The sequence below is a fragment of the Scardinius erythrophthalmus genome (genome assembly GCF_964197995.2).
Source record: "Scardinius erythrophthalmus genome assembly, chromosome: 3".
Taxonomy (NCBI): Eukaryota; Metazoa; Chordata; class Actinopteri; order Cypriniformes; family Leuciscidae; genus Scardinius; species Scardinius erythrophthalmus.
Genome location: NC_138223.1, coordinates 51,991,531 through 52,004,154, shown reverse-complemented (window position 1 = coordinate 52,004,154; position 12,624 = coordinate 51,991,531).

Sequence of the window (12,624 nt, the reverse complement as noted above, 5' to 3'; positions counted from 1 at the left end):
TAAATAAACACTCCTGGGAGTGTATATGAGACCACACTTTTGGAATGTGCATGCGTCGCGTCTGAACGCGTTGTTGTCTTTGGAGCTCCATCGATTGATTTTTTAATTCTTGATTTCTCTTTAAACTCACTTACAACGAACATTTTCTACTTTTCCTCACCTCATAGTTACAACGCGGACTGTTGAGCAGACGCGTCTCAAGCCTAGTGATCCAACGCAGGATACTCTTATAGGTTACGTCCGTGGATCACGGCTGAACGCGTCTTCTCCGCATTCATTTACAAACAAACATCTTTTTTTCGCCTATCGTGCGTCTACTCTACACCCGTACCACTAAAAAGACGGATTATTTCCAAGACTTAAGCCATAAATTAGTATTAATATTGATAGCATCACTGGTAGCGTCGTTGCTAACTTAACGTACTATCCATCAGTTAAAATGGCAAATATATCAGATGTAAGTAGCCTATGTTTTGGTACAGGTGAGGACAAATTTTGAGCTGCACGCTGTGCAGTCTGAGCTGGAAGCTGTTGAGAACCAGATCCACGACCTTTTAGTGAGAAAAGCCGAGCTGATAGACCGGCGTTTGGCTCTTGAAACATCACGCGCCGATGCACACAAATCAGAGATTAACGTTACTAACCCGCTGACTCCGACCTCGTCTACTCCGTGCGTTTCTCAACATCGATCCCGAGCGTCGAGGTCGAGGTCGCGATCAGCCATGGTCTCGTTCACTCCGGCTCCAACATGCCACCACGAAGCCTGGATAGTTCCGCAGCGGAAGACGCGAGTCAGGTCTAGACCAATAAAACTCTCTCCGACCCTCCCGGTTTTCGAGATATCCACACAAAACCGCTTCTCCCCTCTTCGCGAAACAGAACGCGATGCTGTGATCATCGGCGATTCCATCGTTCGACACATACACGCTACGTTAAATAAAAGTAAGGTGCACAGTCACTGTTTTCCTGGTGCTCGTGTCTCTGAAATCGCCGCTCGCCTTCCCGAGATTCTGAACGAGCGCGTCGGAACTGTGGTCCTGCACGCGGGATTGAACGACATCAGGCTGCGCCAGACGGAAGTTCTGAAAAAAGACTTCAGGAATCTGATCGATACGGTACGCAGCACATCGCCTGATATAACGATCATTGTGTCAGGACCGCTTCCCACGTACCGACTAGGTCATGAAAAGTTTAGTAGATTATTCGCGCTAAATGAATGGTTAATGTCATAGTGCACTGAGCAGAACCTGCTCTTTGTAAATAATTGGAATCTGTTTTGGGAGCGTCCTAGGCTTTACCGTGCTGATGGCTTACACCCAAACAGATTCGGATCGGATCTTCTGTCAGATAACATCTCCAAAACGTTAAATACCTTTTGACTAGTAACCAAAAGTCCAAATCATAGTCTCTGCTGCACCAATTTAACTGATATAAATAGTGTTGAACATTGCATAAAATCTGTGTCTATTCCTCGTTTAGTGAGATCAAATAATAAATCTACTGCAGGATCTAGAAAAAATCTAATTGTTATTAAAACAGAAAATGTTGCTATTAGTAATCAAAAACAATTTCTAAAGCTAGGTCTTCTTAACATTAGATCACTCACACCTAAGGCAGTTATTGTAAATGAAATAGTCACAGATAATAGCTTCGATGTACTTTGCCTTACTGAAACCTGGCTTAAACCAAATGATTATTTCGGTCTAAATGAGTCTACTCCATCAGGATACTCCTATAAGCACGAACCCCGTCTGATTGGTCGTGGCGGCGGTGTTGCAACAATCTATAGAGATATTCTCAATGTTACTCAGAAAACGGGCTATAAGTTTATTTCGTTTGAAGTACTTGTACTAAATGTTACGCTCTTAGATGTTAGAAAAACATCCCTATTATCTCTAGCTTTGGCTACCGTATATAGACCGCCTGGGCCTTACGCTGATTTCCTAAAAGAGTTTGCAGATTTTCTCTCAGACCTATTAGTTAATTTCGATAAAGCATTAATTGTTGGAGACTTTAATATCCACGTAGATAATTCAAATGATGCGCTAGGGGCTGCGTTTACAGATTTATTAAATTCCTTTGGGATTAAGCAAAACGTTACCGGACCAACTCATCGTTTTAATCATACACTCGATTTAATTATATCACATGGAACCGATCCAACCGATATAGATATCATTCCACAAAGTGAAGATGTCACTGACCATTACATGGTAACTTGTATATTACGTACCCCTGTAATATATCATGCTGCGCCGCGTTATCGATTAGGCAGAACAATCCTTCCATCCACCATAGATCATTTTTCAAATAGCTTATCTGATTTGTCTCAGCTGCTCAGTGAACCCAAACAAACAGATGAACTTGAGGAATTAACTAGCACTATGAGCACCATTCTCTCTGGTACATTGGATATTGTTGCACCCATTAGACTAAGAAAGGTCAGAGAAAAGTAAAGCACCATGGTACAACAATACTACGCATGTTCTAAAGAGAGAAACCCGTAATTTAAGGCGTAAATGGAAAAAAAAACTAACTTAGAGGTCTTTAGAATCGCATGGAAAGACAGTATGTCACGTTATAAAAAGGCCCTAAAAGAGGCCAGGGTTGAGCATCTCCGCAATCTAATAGAAAACAACCATAACAATCCTAGGTTCTTATTTAACACTGTGGCTAGACTAACAAATAAACAGATGTCTCCTGAACAAAATATTCTGTTACAGTTTAGTAGTAATGATTTCATGAAGTTCTTCACTGAGAAAATAGAAAACATCAGAACCACAATTGTAAACGTTCAATCCTCAATCGCGCCTTATAATTCGGCCTCAATTATCACCCCGCAAGAACAATTACAGTGCTTTACAACTATAGAACAAAAAGAGTTAAATAAACTTATCATTTCATCTAAAACAACAACATGTTTATTAGATCCTATACCAACTAAACTATTGAAAGAAGTGTTACCTGTAGTGGAGGAGCCTCTCCTCAATATTATTAACTCATCTTTATCATTAGGTTATGTTCCAAGAACATTTAAACTGGCAGTTATAAAACCTCTCATTAAGAAACCACAATTAGATCCACATAATCTAGCAAATTATAGACCCATTTCAAATCTACCTTTTATGTCTAAAATACTAGAAAAAGTTGTGTCCTCTCAACTGGGCTCTTTCTTGCAAGAAAATGACATCTATGAAAAGTTTCAGTCTGGGTTCAGGCCACATCATAGCACTGAAACTGCGCTCGTTAAAATCACAAATGATTTACTTTTAGCTTCTGACCAAGGCTGTATCTCAATACTAGTTTTACTTGATCTTAGTGCTGCGTTCGATACTATAGATCATACAATACTCTTAGATCGACTACAAAATTATACTGGTGTTCAAGGACAAGCATTAAGCTGGTTTAGATCGTATTTATCTGACCGCTACCATTTTGTTTATTTAAATGGAGAAAAATCGATCATAACTCCAGTAAACTATGGAGTGCCGCAGGGATCTGTCTTAGGCCCTCTATTATTCTCAATATATATGCTGCCACTTGGAAATATTATAAGGAAACATGGAATTAGTTTCCATTGTTATGCTGATGACACTCAAATATATATTTCATCACGGCCGGATGAAAACGCTAAATTGTCCAAATTGACAGAGTGTGTTAAAGATATAAAAGATTGGATGATGTGCAATTTCCTTTTATTGAATCCAGACAAGACAGAGGTAATACTTATCGGTTCAAAAGACCACCCACAAAACCTCTCACAATACAACTTTAACATAGTATGATGTCCTGTCATCCTCTAAAGTAAAAGACCTGGGTGTTATACTAGACTGCAACCTGTCTTTTGAAAATCATATTTCATATGTTACAAAAACAGCCTTTTTCCACCTTAGAAACATTGCTAAGCTACGTAATATGCTATCTGTTTCTGATGCAGAAAAGTTAGTTCATGCATTCATGACCTCGAGACTAGATTACTGTAATGCTTTATTAGCTGGTTGTCCTGCATCCTCAATAAACAAGCTACAGTTAGTTCAAAATGCCGCCGCTAGAGTTCTAACTAGATCAAGAAAATATGATCATATAACACCAATTTTATCATCACTACATTGGTTACCTATAAAGTCACGTATTAATTACAAGGTATTGCTACTGACTTATAAAGCCCTAAACGGCTTAGCTCCAGTCTATTTAACCGATCTTCTATCGCCCAATAATCCATCGCGCTCTTTAAGATCACTAAATTCGAGGCTTTTGGTCATACCTAGGATATCCAGATCCACCAAAGGAGGGAGAGCATTTTCACATTTAGCTCCAAAACTCTGGAATAGTCTTCCGGATACTGTTCGTTGCTCAGACTCGCTCTCCCAGTTCAGAAACTAGATTAAAGACGCATCTCTTCAGCCAGGCATTTATATAATACTTTTAATCTTACAGTTAAATCCGGTCTCTAGTTCATAAACGCCAGAGGAGAACTGGCCCCCGACTGAGCCCGGGTTCTCCCAAGGTTTTTTTTTCTCCATTAGGTCACCTGATGTAGTTTTTCGGTTCCTTGCCACTGTTGCCTTTGGCTTGCTCAGTTGGGCATATTTGGGGATATTTAATTGAATTAATCAATCAACGATACCATTGATCAGCATTACCAAACGTGGACGTTCCACTAGAAACAAACATTGATGTATTGTTTTAATTTATTACTGTGAAGCTGCTTTGATACAACCCATGTTGTGAAAAGCGCTATATAAATAAACTTGACTTGACTTGACTTGTAGAGTGTAAAGTGTTAAAATATGAGTGTTAAATTAACACTCAAGAGTGTTAAAGTTAATGAGATAATTAAGTGATTAATTGAGTGATGATTGATCATTATTGAAGACACCTGATGTTAACAAGCAGAATCACTGAAGGAGAAAATCACAAATTGTAAGCCACCGTAATGGTGATTATTGTTTGCTTTAGTTGGGCTCTTGACCCTTATACGTTTACTTTAAATTTTGCTTGTCTGCTGTTATTGATTTATAACAGTCAGATGAACAAAGACAAAATGTGTCCGATGGTGTTGGTTATGTTTTGACATAATCATGTTGTGATCTGAAAAACTAAACTTATTGAGATAGTTTGGATTTGTTAATTACAGCAGCTCTGTGATTCTACAGCTTATGATTTTCAGTATTTTTCATGTAATCCAAAATATTTAATAAACATTGTTCTGATCAAAAGACTTTCAAATGAATTGATTTATTTAGAAACACAGACATCAATATCAGCCTGTGAATCTCAACAATGGTGACAATAATAAAGCATGTTGCAGTGGCTGCCACCAATCACAACTCATTAATGGCTCCCCTCATGCATTGCGGTATGAATAAATTATGATCTGAATTGTCTATGTAATTTACTTTTCCTAATTGAATATTCTGCTCGTCACCATTGTTGAGATGCATAGACTGAATCTTGATGTCTTTGTGTGCCTAAAAGAAAGATTTGTTTTTTCAAAACAACTTTTAAGAAGTCCTTTGTATTATATCTAAAATTTTGGATATTTATGCAGAATCACAGTTATGCTGTAACCAACAACATAAATCTTAAGTCAGAAATAAGAGTTCAGTGATCAAGTTCAAATGATGATTGTCATAACATAACCAACACCATCAGATCACTTTTTCTCTTTGTTCATCTGGCAGTTATAACTCAGATACAACAGCCTAACAAAATCTAAAGTTAATAATATAAGGGTCAAGAGCCCCACTAAAGCAAACAATAATCACCATAACGGTGGCTTACAATTTGTGATTTTCTCCTTCAGTGATTCTGACCTTGTTAACATCAGGTGTCTTCAATAATGATCAATCATCACTCAATTAATCACTTAATTATCTCATTAACTTTAACACTCTTGAGTGTTAATTAAATTAACACTCATATTTTAACACTTTACACTCTACAAGTGTGGTCTCATATATGTGACCCGTCACGGAAACCAGGGACACAAGTCGGCAGCACAACTTTCAAAATTGGCGATTTTCGTTTTTTTGCAGAATCTGTTAGTTGAGATCACGAAGAAGCCTCTCCATGTTTGAGATAGCAGTATTGGTATATTTAAAAGCGTACATTTTTAGTTTGAAATCGGCTTGTTTTTCTGAGATTCTAGCACGCATTAGGGGCGTGTCATTGTCGGTGCGTATTTCCATACTGAATTTTGTTATTGCCCCCACCCTGCAAGGGAACAGCGTGGCTACTTAGGCTATTATGCAGCGCTCTGGCCGGCTCTATCTGATTTCAAAATTCAATGAAGATGGACGCCAATAACATTACGATGTCCAGCAATCGATTTAAATAGTAGGCTACATGGGGTTTAATTTGTCGTTTAATGAGATGTAGCCTAATACATGTTGTCAGTGCCAATACATAGATCCGCCTTTTTAACTAATGTGTATCTAAATCGTCTAGTGGTAGAGCTTTCGCCAGCCGTGTCAGAGGGTCTGAGTTCAAACCTGCCCTTGTATAGTTTTTTTTTTCTCTCATCAAAACGATTTTGTTCATAATTAACGTTTGAATAAGTTCACGCAAACGTTTGCATTATGTTTTGTGGTTTCACCAGAACAAATAGATAGTATCCGCAACGGATTGAAGCGCGCGATTGAAGACAGATTGAAGACAGTGCGGTGTGTGCGCGAGCCACACGAGAAAATACTGTATCCGCGCCACTGATCGCTACGGCAACGAGCAGTTTGATCACTTGATTTTAAAAAAGACATGTCAGCGCTAGTCTCTTATTTAAAAAACGAACGAAATGAATGCTCTGCCAGTTAAACAAACAAAAATAACGACTTTATTCTACTATTCATTTCCTTCTCTCTGGGCCTCGTAGTGTTTTTGCGCTGCACGTCTGTGTTGCACGTCATCACGCATCACACACATGACCGGCGTCGGCCAATAGTGAGCCTACGTGGTGACGTGTAACACAGACGCGCTGCGCAAAAACACTATGCGAACCAACTAGAGGTCCAGAGAGAAGGAAATGAATAGTGGAATAAAGTCGTTATTTTTGTTTGTTTTTGCGCACAAAAAGTATTCTCGTCGCTTGATATACTTAAGATTGAGCCACTGGAGTTACTTGGACTATATTAACGATCTCTTTAATAACTTTTCTGGGCCAGCAAGTTTCGGTCACATAGAAGCCTATGGAGGAGTGAGACATGGCTCAGATTTCATCAAAAATATCTTAATTTGTGTTCCGAAGATGAACGAAGGTCTTACGCGGTTGGAACAACATGAGGGTGAGTAATTACTGACAGAATTTTCATTTTTGGGTGAACTAACCCTTTAATATCACAAAACATAATGCAAACGTTTGCGTGTCCCTGCTTGATATACAACCACTGCTGAACATAATCGTTTTGATGAGAGAAAAAAACTATACGAAAAAAAAAAAAACTATACGAAAAAAAAAACTATACTAGGGCGGGTTCGAACTCAGACCCTCTGACACAGCTGGCGAAAGCTCTACCACTGGACCATTAAGATACACATTAGTTAAATTGGCGGATCTATATATTGGCACTGACAACATGTATTAGGAAAATATGTAATATTCAGTATGGAAATACACACAGACAATGACACGTCCCTACTGCGTGCTAGAATCTCCGAAAAACAAGCCGATTTCAAAATCAAAATGTACGCTTTTAAATATACCAATACTGCTATCTCAAACATGCAGAGGCTTCTTCGTGATCTCAACTAACCCTTGTGCATTGTTAGAATTTACATCCTTTCGTTATGTTTGTGGCTGAAAACAGCCACTACTTTAAACTGCTGTAAAAATGTATCAGATAAATATTTTTTTCAAATTTTTTTGCATTAATCTATTAATCAACCTCAGTCCTGCTCAAAAATATTAAATGTTTAAAAAAAATTCAGGATTTTAACTCTTTAATTGCCAAATTCGTAAATTATGTCACTGATTTGGGGGGGAAAAAAAACACAAAATTACTCATTTTCAATATAAAATGTGATTGTGGACTGGATTTTTTTTTACCTTTTATCACAGTCTTGGACATGTCAAAGATTAGAAACAACATTGGTTTTGATGCATTGTTAGTTTTTGTGCAGTATCAGATTTTAACTTTTTCTCCCTCATTTACTGTTCGTGGCTGTTTTTGCCCCATTGACTTCCATTATAACCACATTTTTTGATTGCAAAGCCATGATACCATATAATCATGCATTTTTGATTGTTGGTGGTTTTCCCTGTTGGGAAGAGGTAAAATTTGTATTTTTTACTGTTGATAACCGGGTGGCACCATTAACCCTTTAGATAGGCCTGTGCCAAAAAAAGCTTAGTTTCTGGCTTTTACATGGAGTTATATGGAGTATAACAGCATAATAAAGTGTGTGTGTGTGTGTGTGTGTGTGTGTGTGTGTGTGTGTGTGTGTGTGTGTGTGTGTGTGTGTGTGTGTGTGTGTGTGTGTGTGTGTGTGTGTGTGTGAACTCACCTTGATGCGTCTGAGAAAATCAAAATATGCACCTCAGCTCTCAGAACTGCATGGAGTAAACAAAAACAAAGTAAGTGTATTTATGCACCTGCTGCCTTTTGATGGTGAGAAATGCAGACTAAACAAAAACAAAGCAAGTGGATTTAAACGCGTGCATGCAAGCCTGCTGGTCATTTGATGGTGAGAAGAGCAGCAAGCAACATGAGAAAGGGCTTGACTTGTAGTGAAGTTTTAGAGATGATTATGCAGCCTGACCCTTCCAGCGAGCTGCAGGATGTATCGTCTTCTCCCTCTGACACCACAGACTCAGGAGAGTCAGATCCTGATTTGGATGTGGCACCCTCATCATCCTCTCTAGCTTCCACTGAAGGCGAGGAGGATTCGGAGGATCCTGGATCTGGGTGGATTGGGAGAAACGGCGAAGTGTTGTTTTCCACTAACAACTCTCGGGAGAAAGAGACAACTCTCTTTCTTCAGCCTGCCAGTGGCGTGACTCCAGGGCCGACGCGCTATGCCATCACAAGGCATAGTCATACATGTTTGTATGACTGTACAAACATGTATGTGTTGACGCAAGTCATGCTGACAATGAGGTCAATCATCTCCTCCGTAAAAAACAGATTGAACACGGAATCCATGTTCTGGACCCTTGCGAAGGCATAGCGCGTCGGCCCTGGAGTCACGCCACTGGCAGGCTGAAGAAAGGGAGTTGTCTCCGCGTTGGTGGAAAACCACACTTCGCCGTTTCTCCCAATCCACCCAGATCCAGGATCCTCCGAATCCTCCTCGCCTTCAGTGGAAGCTAGAGAGGATGATGAGGGTGCCACATCCAAATCAGGATCTGACTCTCCTGAGTCTGTGGTGTCAGAGGGAGAAGACGAAACATCCTGCAGCTCGCTGGAAGGGTCAGGCTGCATAATCATCTCTAAAACTTCACTACAAGTCAAGCCCTTTCTCATGTTGCTGGCTGCTCTTCTCACCATCAAATGACCAGCAGGCTTGCATGCACGCGTTTAAATCCACTTGCTTTGTTTTTGTTTAGTCTGCATTTCTCACCATCAAAAGGCAGCAGATGCATAAATACACTTACTTTGTTTTTGTTTACTCCATGCAGTTCTGAGAGCTGAGGTGCATATTTTGATTTTCTTAGATGCATCAAGGTGAGTTCACACACACACACACACACACACACACACACACACACACACACACACACACACACACACACACACAAACACACACTTTATTATGCTGTTATACTCCATATAACTCCATGTAAAAGCCAGAAACTAAGCTTTTTTTGGCACAGGCCTATCTAAAGGGTAAATGGTGCCACCCGGTTATCAACAGTAAAAATTACAAATTTTACCTCTTCCCAACAGGGAAAACCACCAACAATCAAAAATGCATGATTATATGGTGTCATGGCTTTGCAATCAAAAAATATGGTTATAATGGAAGTCAATGGGGCAAAAACAGCCACGAACAGTAAATGAGGGAGAAAAAGTTAAAATCTGATGCTGCACAAAAACTAACAATGCATCAAAACCAATGTTGTTTCTAATCTTTGACATGTCCAAGACTGTGATAAAAGGTAAAAAAAAATCCAGTCCACAATCACATTTTATATTGAAAATGTGTCATTTTGTGTGTTTTTTTCCCAAATCAGTGACATCATTTACAAATTTGGCAATTAAAGAGTTAAAATCCTGAATTTTTTTTTAAACATTTAGTATTTTTGAGCAGGACTGAGGTTGATTAATAGATTTATGCAAAAAAAATTGAAAAAAATATTTATCTGATAAATTTTTACAGCAGTTTAAAGTAGTGGCTGTTTTCAGCCACAAACATAACGAAAGGGTAGTAAATTTGCCCACAGTGTACTGTTGAGTTTTTGAAAAATTTCAAAGCATTTTCTCAAAATATGTGTCAAAATAAGATTTGTCACCAAAAATCATTCCATTTGCTGAAACACAGAAAAAGTTATGGCCAAATTTAGACTCAAAAATACCCCATAGTGGATGAAAACATCCCCAACAGCACATAAGGGCTAACAGATTCTGCAAAAAAACGAAAATCACCAATTTTGAAAAAAAAAGCTTCTTTCTCATTTTGCTCGAAAGTTGAGCTGCCGACTTGAGTCCCTGGTTTCCGTGACGGGTCACACACACACACACACACACATATATATATATATATATATCTCACATAGCACATCCTGTTTTTGATTTGAACATTGTCTAGAGTTTATCTTATTTTTTATTCAGTGTAGGCCTACATAAGAGTTGCCTATACAGTTTTATCGGTAGATGCTAAGAGACATTTATTTATATATTACCTGTTTGCAAACTTTTTCACATTTTCCTGACCTTTTTGCTCCCCCATGTGCTTTACAGCTTTACAGGGGGGAGCTTTACAGGGGGTATGGCTTATCTAAATATGTAAATGAGCCCTATTGTCACTCCCTGCAGGAGAGTGAGGTGAGAACTGAACAATCTTTAGAGGCTGTTTTCTCCCCTTTGAGCTTTTTTGAGTGCCTACCTTCAAATGGCCACAACTTCTCCAAATATTATCAGATTTCCATGTGTTACACATCGTTGGAAAGCTTGGAAACTACACTTTCAGAATCTGTGAATAACTCAAAATGCCCCAGAACCGACTTGTGTCCCTACTTTCCGTGACTGGTCACATATACTCCCAGGAGTGTTAATTTAACACTGGAGTTTTTGCTGTGTAGACTGTCTGCTTAATATCTGATAACTCTTTATTCTGATGTTCTCCAAACAGATATTCTACTGACTATAAGTAACTTGGCAACTACAAGTCAACTTATTCTACTAACCCGAACCCTAACACAACCATAAGCTAACAGTCTACTGACAGTCTACTACAGTCTATTAATACGAGTTAGTTGACATGTAGTTGCAAAGTTATCGAAATAAAGTGGAAAAGACAGGAGTACTGGCTGCAAGCTCCGGCAAAATTGAATTAACTCTGAATCTTTTCTTACCTTCCAATGTATTTACAACATTAACTTTATCGAACATTATCGAATTACTTGTTTCTCTGTAACACAACACATTAAAGAAAATAACATTTCAATAAAGGGCTTTTCAGAAGTTACTTCAGCCCTGTTTAGCCTTGGCACTCTTGGGCCCTTATTCAAGCGCCCTAGGCCTGGGCCATAGACTGACTATCTGACATTCCACAGTTCTAAGTCTAGCGACGCAATACGAGTGAGCCGTATCGATACGCAACGTACTCTGTTACAAGCGTAACCTTGGTTCCCTGAGATAACGGGAACGAGTACTGTGTCACTTGCCGTATCGTCGCTTCAGTCAAATTAACCTGATTCCTATGGGCAGAATGCATGCTTATATAGAGGGCTGGCCCTGCCCATTGGCTCGTGCAGTTTAACTGCGTGATTTTATTAAAACTGCAGTAAATCAGAGAAAAAGGAGATTTCCCATTGTGTCCAGCGATGCAGTACTCGTTCCCGTTATCTCAGGGAACTGTGGTTGCGCTATAATAACGGAGTATGTTTCCCTGTAGAGCGATGATCCCAGTGCAAACACATATGCAGCTCTTGAGCTCAAGTCCAGATCGTCTGACCTCTACGACACACTCACAGTAAGAGAAATGTTGAAAACTACATGTGCAAATTGCAAAACAGTTTGTTCATTCAAAATGTAGGTAATAATCTCTCTGTCTTTCACACAGTCTGTCTCGGATCCTGCTGTTCACCAGTCTGGCTCTTCTGAATATGAGAATCTGTCTCTTCAGTAGCTCTTCAAGTCTTCTCAAGGAGAAACTCCCATCACTCTGACTCAATAGATACTATACAGTCTTTACATTCATTCTTTTCAATCTATACTATATGAGCAATGAGCAATCTCACCAACAGTAATCAAATTGTTAAAATATGTGAGAAAGACTATTTGTACCATTGAAGTGTTTGCTTTATTCATGTGGTTTTTAAAAATGTTTTCCGATCTCAGCTAATGTGTTTCCCTTAACAATAACAATACATGCCAAGACGCAGCGCTAAGATGAAGCACAAGTTAAACTTTACTCAACTTGTGTTGCATCATTGGACACGCCCACATCACAACTACCAATGAAAAT